We start from the raw sequence: 6,577 nt of genomic DNA, 5'->3' as shown, positions 1-6,577 counted from the left end.
CTAGTCACAGAACTTGTTTACTCCAAGACTCGACCAGAAACCTGTTAAGATCCTATATACATAAGAAGAATACCAATGTACATGAACAAAAGATGAAGATCATTACACACAGAGCCGCGAAGAGGACAACTATACAAAGCATGGACAGTCAAGATAGAGGAACCAGACTAGAGATGCAGTTAGAATAAAAATGAATAAACATACTCAAACTTGACCGATATCCACTTTCGATGCTGAGATACATAAAAAACATAAGAATTTATTGTTGAAACACACAGTAAAAGGTAAATTGTAACAGTAAAAGGGAGAAACACTGTAAAGGATAAAGACAGGTCATCAGAGTGAAATAGTATCAATGACAGAGAGTATCAGATGAAAGATAGAAGTAACTAAAGCCTCGAGCGTGATGAATTCAACAACAAAGAGCATAAAGAGCTAAAAACAAACCATAATAGCCAGTAGTACCACAATAAAAGGGACAACATGAAAGCAATTCAATAGCTACCTCTATCTTCCTGCGAGAAGATATTTCTGTTTCCTATATTATATCTCAAGTCAGTTTGAGATATTTGTAATAATGCCTTAGTATAAATACTTCAGAATTTGAAGTATGTAGGGTGGATTCTTAGACATTTATATAGATTACTTTATCGAAAGACTGTAAATCCATTGGAGCATTGTATGAGTGAGCAAGTTGGATTGATGAATAAAGACCAGATATTTCAAAGGATTCATGTGTAGAGTGAGGTGTAGACAAGTATTTTCTCACGTTGTTGTTATCTCTTAAATTTTTCATACTGTTGATCTAAATCTAGATGCCATAACTGGAAGTATTGTATCAGAATTTGTTTAATTACACTCTGCTATAACAATTAGGAAAATCTATGTTTTCTACAGATAATATAAGTTAAGGAATTCTTAATTTCTCCTCAGTTTAGGTTGTTTATTTTAATCTATAGCAAAGGATTCTTAATTTCCCTTTGTTTCTCATTTCCCTCTGTTCCTCATTTCAATCCTGGTCTGAGAATTCTTAATTTCTCTCTCACCCTGGTTAAAACCTTTTCCATCCCTCTAGCCTAAAGATTTGCATTCTACTCTGCTATCTTTCCCTTTGAACATTCCCTTTAGTGAGTTGATCCAGTTCTGCTGCCCTTCTTTTGACTCCATATGCCCAATGGTCTAGAGACATCATTCTATCCATCTGTTTAAAGAACCCCACCACCCAATCTTCAATAAAAATCAAAAACCCCCTGAACCTTAAGAACTAGCCTAATATCCCAGCAAACAAAGCTAAATCATATAGAGAGATCCTTCTCTGGACTTAGGTTGGCTAGAGCCTAAGCCTAAAAGTTGGTTTGTGGTTACCTCAGTCATTTTCTTTCTTCTAATAACTTCTAGAGAAAATTATGGGTGATAACATAGTGGCGACTCCATTGGGGACCAGCAATTCCTCAATCCTACTAAATATTTAAGAAGATTTTAATTCTGTATTTCGAGCCTCTTAAAGTCGTTTGTTAGAAGTTATATTGAAAAATCTTACAAAAGAAATTAAAAATTTTGAAATTCTGGCTTCTAAGAAGACTTATTTTACTAGGGCTAATCCAGATCCAAATCCTCCCCCAATAGTTGATAATCCCAACCTTATTTCAAGAAAAACTAAAAAATAAGAAAGTTCAGTTAATCAAACACCTTTAGTTAAAGCTAATTCATGTCCCAATGAGTGGTTATTTTTAGAAGATCTTCCCTTTGATGAGCAATTTGGTCTTTCATTATTTAAAGAAAAGTCTGAAAGTGAAATATACGAAACTATTCTAGATCTTGATTTCATTGCAGACCTTGAAGTCCAACAGGCCAATAGATCAATTGATGAGTATATTCTGAAATCTCCATAATCATCCATTAATACCACTACTAGCCCTGAGTTTTCTGAACAGATCTCCACTACTTTGAGTTCACCATTATTCCCTTCGACTTCAATACCTACTGAATTCCATACTGCACCACCATTTACACCTTCACTCCCTCACCAACCTATCTTTACTCATTCACCACCTAGTAGTCCTAGTTCTTCATCCACTACTACTTTAATCCCAATTATATCAACCCCACATCTTATCCCATACCAACCAACAAAAATGGCAAACAGATATGCTCCTCTTGTTTTACCTGCCCAACTTCATGTTATGCCTGTATATTATCAGAGTAAGATTCCCTTGTTTGATGCTATTGGTCAGTACATTTCACAGCAACATGTAAACAAGATGTTTGACTTCTTTGAACTACAAGAATTAGATGAAGCTGATGTCCAGATGAGACTCTTTTCCCAATATTTGACTGGTGATGTTAAGAAGTGGTTTAAAGCCTTTCCTGCCAACCATATAGCAGACCTAGAAAATTTCCAAAGGTTGTTTATTGATAGGTGGGAAAAGAAAAAGAATCCCTTACAAATCCTTTCATAATATGAGAATATTAAGAGAGGACCTAATGCAACAGTTCAAGATAGGCTTAGCTGCACTAGATTCAATAGTATATATAATGCAATCCCAGTTAACCTTAGATCCCCACCTGACTTAGCGTTAATAAAGTTCCCTGATGGTTTTGATACTGATATGTCATACCAATTTAGGGAAAGAAACCCCCCTACTTTAGAAGAAATGGAAAGTGTAGCTGTTAGTGTAGAAGAAAATTTGTTAGCCAAAAGGGCTAAAGTTAGAAATGAAAAAAGAACTGATAAAGAAGAAACTTCACCATCTAATCTTAAAATATATAAATTGGCCAAAAACATGGAGGACTAATGGAGAGAATAGGTAACATGGAAAGGAAACCCCAATGGGATAACCAACAAGCTCCTCCAATTAGAAACCCAAATTTCAGAAATAACCAAAACATAGGGAAAAATAGACCAGATCAGAACATAAGGCCTCCTTTTCAAGAAAATTATGTAGAAGAATCCAATCCAAAAAATCCAAAGCATGATACACAAATTAACTTGATGGGAGTAAATGATGAAGACACTATTTTTCTAACCCAAGATGAGAAGGAACTGTATATGCTGCAACAATTACAGGTACAGTCTGGTGAATCATTTGATTATAAACAAGGATATGACTCTACTATTTTCGAAGTCCACAAGAAATATAATCTAAGAAGCAAAAGGAATGTAGATGTCCCTGACCAAACAAAGAAAACAACACAAAATCAACCCAGAAGATAAAAGAAGCCCATGTTTCAAAGATCCTCCAAATTCTCCCTAGGCAGAACCCAAATCCTTCTAGCCCCACAATTGTAGATATAACCCCTGATCAACCTTTTGTTGATCAACCATCCACTTCAATTCCACTTGTAAATCCACATAAAGAGATCCCCAATAAAGAAAAATAAAACAATCCTACTCAAATCCCTGCCGCCAAAACTCAAAACCTTCAATAAGAAAAAGCTTCTCTGCATTTCAATTTGGGAGCAGAGATAACAAAGCTGAAGATTCCAGTCCCTTTAACAGAACTAATCAAGAATGAACCTCACAAATCACAGATAAACCAGACTGTAAACATTTCTAAAAATGAGGATCCAGTTAACTTGTTTGATGATAAACCAGAACTTATATTTGGTCCTGATGTTAATGGAAAACCATTAGAAGGAGGAGTTCCACCTTTTTATATAAGCCTTAGCATCCATGACAAAATTCTACACAATGTAATGTTAGATTCTGGGGCCTCTCACAATTTAATGCCCAAATCAGTAATGGAAAAATTGAACCTAGATGTAACAAGGCCTTACAAAGACTTATTCTCATTCGACTCAACTCAAGTAAAGTGTCTAGGATTGATCAAAGACCTATGTGTTACTTCAGTCCAATATCCTACTAAAGGCATCCTAATGGAAATTGTTGTTGCTGACATCCCATCGAAGTATGGCATGCTTTTATCTAGATCATGGGGAGACAAACTTCAGGGATCGCTTCAACTAGATATGTCTTATGCAACAATCTCTATTTTTGGACAACCTAAGAAACTATACTGAGAAACCTTAATGAAATATAAGGTAAGATATTGACTCTTTTATTTTGTATAATGCTGATCAAACACAAGAAACACTTTTAAACAATATTGATACAAAACCAAAAGAAATTGTAGTTTCTACACAAAATGAGACTAATCAAACTACAAAGCTATTCAATGAACAAGAAGGTCTAATTGTTGTGAATGATGAAAAGTTTGTTGCTCCAGATAGTAAAAATTATGATCATGAGATATTATGGCATTTATAATTTTATGGATCAGTAAATAGGTTAGGAGCAGGAGCAGGAGTGTAGATATATAACTTGGAAAACAATTATTCAGAAGGCCATGCATATAGATTTAATTTTAAGTGTACAAATAATATAGCTGAATATGAAGAATTAATTTTAGGTCTTAAGTTAGTTAGGAATTTAGGAGCTAAAATAGTTTCTATTATAGGAAACTCTAAATTAATTGTGAAACAGATTGATGCTGTATATATGACTAAAGACCCTAGATTAAGTTGCTATAGAGACACCATTGTAGAAATACTTAACACTTTCTTAGAAACAAAGCTTGCAGTCATCCCTAGAAAACACAACATGCAAGCCCATAGTTCAGCAATGTCTTCCAACACTTGTAAATTACCCTTCCAACCTAACTATCAGTACAATGCTAAAGTTAGGCACCAACCTGCAATTCGAGATAATTTGAAGAACTGGAAAATATTTACTAATGATAAACAGATAAATAATATTTTACTTTCAGAAGAATAATTTGTAAATAATAACATAGATACTGATACATCCATAGATCCTGACGCTAAGGATAAGATAGAGATAAATAAGATAGAAGATGATGAAATAGATAGACTTAACCCAACTAAATTTACCAAATCAGATGTAGACAAATTAGAGCTAATGGAAATTGATGAAATGATCAATGACAAAACTAAAGTAATTAATCTCAAGGATAACTTCTTACTAAAGGGATTAACCCCTCTGGAAGATTTATTTGATTCCAATGATGTTCCTAGGAAACCTAAAATGGAACCATTAAGATTTGATATTGTGGAATGCAACATAGGCATTGATGAAAATCCTAAATTGATCAAAATTTCAAAATCATTACCTCCAATTGAAAAAGTGAAATACATTGAGTTGTTGAAAGAACTTAGGGATGTTTTTTCTTGGAGTTACGAGGACCTTAAATCCTATGACACCAACATCATCTAGCACACAATTCCCATAAATTAAAATCAAAATCCTTTCAAACAAAAACTAAGAAGGATCAATCCTGTCTTACTACTTTCTATTGAGAAAGAAATTCAGAGGATGTATGATGCTAAAATAATTGCACCAATTAGATTCTCTGATTGGGTCTCAAACTTAGTGCCAACTAGAAAGAAAACTGGTGAGATCAGACTCTGTGTGGATCTCAGAAACCTTAATAAAGTATCACTAAAAGACAATTACCCTCTCCCCAAAATGGATCACATTTTACAGAGAGTAGTTGGATCAACCAGAATCTCATTGTTGGATGGGTTTTCTGGTTATAATCAAATCTTAGTTCATCCTGATGACCAACCCAAAACTACCTTTACTACTCCTTGGGGCACTTTTATGTATGTGAAAATGCCTTTTGGGCTAATGAAGGTAGAAGCCACTTTCTAGAGGGCTATGGACATAGCCTTTGCTAAAGAAATTCATGATTTCCTTGTGATATATCTAGATGACATTACTGTGTTCTCAAAGTCTGACAATCAACATTTAGATCATCTAAGACAAGTCTTTATTAAATGCAGGAAGTTTGGAATCTCCTTGAACCCCAAAATGTCCTTGTTTGGGTTAGAGGAAGGAAAGTTGTTAGGTCACATAATCTCGAAAGATGGTATAAGAATAGACCCTACAAGAATAGAAGCCATCTTACAAATAATACACCCTAGGAACATTAGAGAATTACAAGCTTTCTTAGGAAAAATCAATTTTCTTAGAAGGTTTATATCTAACCTAGCAGAATTAATTAGATCACTTAACAATATGCTAAAAAAAGACTCCGCAATAAAATGGACTGTGAGGCTAAGAAATCCTTTAAAGACATTAGACTAGCCTTAACTAAAACACCTATACTAATCAGTCCCAAATTTGATAGAGATTTCATTTTGTTTTCCTTTGCTTTAGAGCACATAATAGTTGCAGTCCTATTACAGAAAAATCACCAGGGCTATGAACAACCCATTGCTTTCTTTAGAAAATCCTTGAGAGATCCCCCTTGAAATACAATATAATGGAAAAACATGCCTTGGCTTTGGTCAAAGCCATTAAATATTTTAGGGTATACATCTTATATTCTCACATAGTAGCCTACATTCCTAATTCAGTAGTAAAATACATCCTAACTCAGGATGGTCCTGATGGAAAGAGGGGAAAGTGGATTGCTGCTATCTTAGAGTATGACATAGAAATTAAACCTATGAAGTTGATCAAGGGCCAAGGTTTAGCCAAACTCATGGCTGAATTGAACTGTTAGGCCTTGGATATTAAATTTATTGCAACAATAGATAATGAAGAGGAGATGGC

Source organism: Pinus tabuliformis, chromosome 4_1 (assembly GCF_031772625.1).
Source record: "Pinus tabuliformis cultivar Carrire ecotype Pingquan chromosome 4_1, CPIR1, whole genome shotgun sequence".
Classification (NCBI taxonomy): Eukaryota; Viridiplantae; Streptophyta; class Pinopsida; order Pinales; family Pinaceae; genus Pinus; species Pinus tabuliformis.
This window is presented reverse-complemented; position numbering follows the sequence as displayed.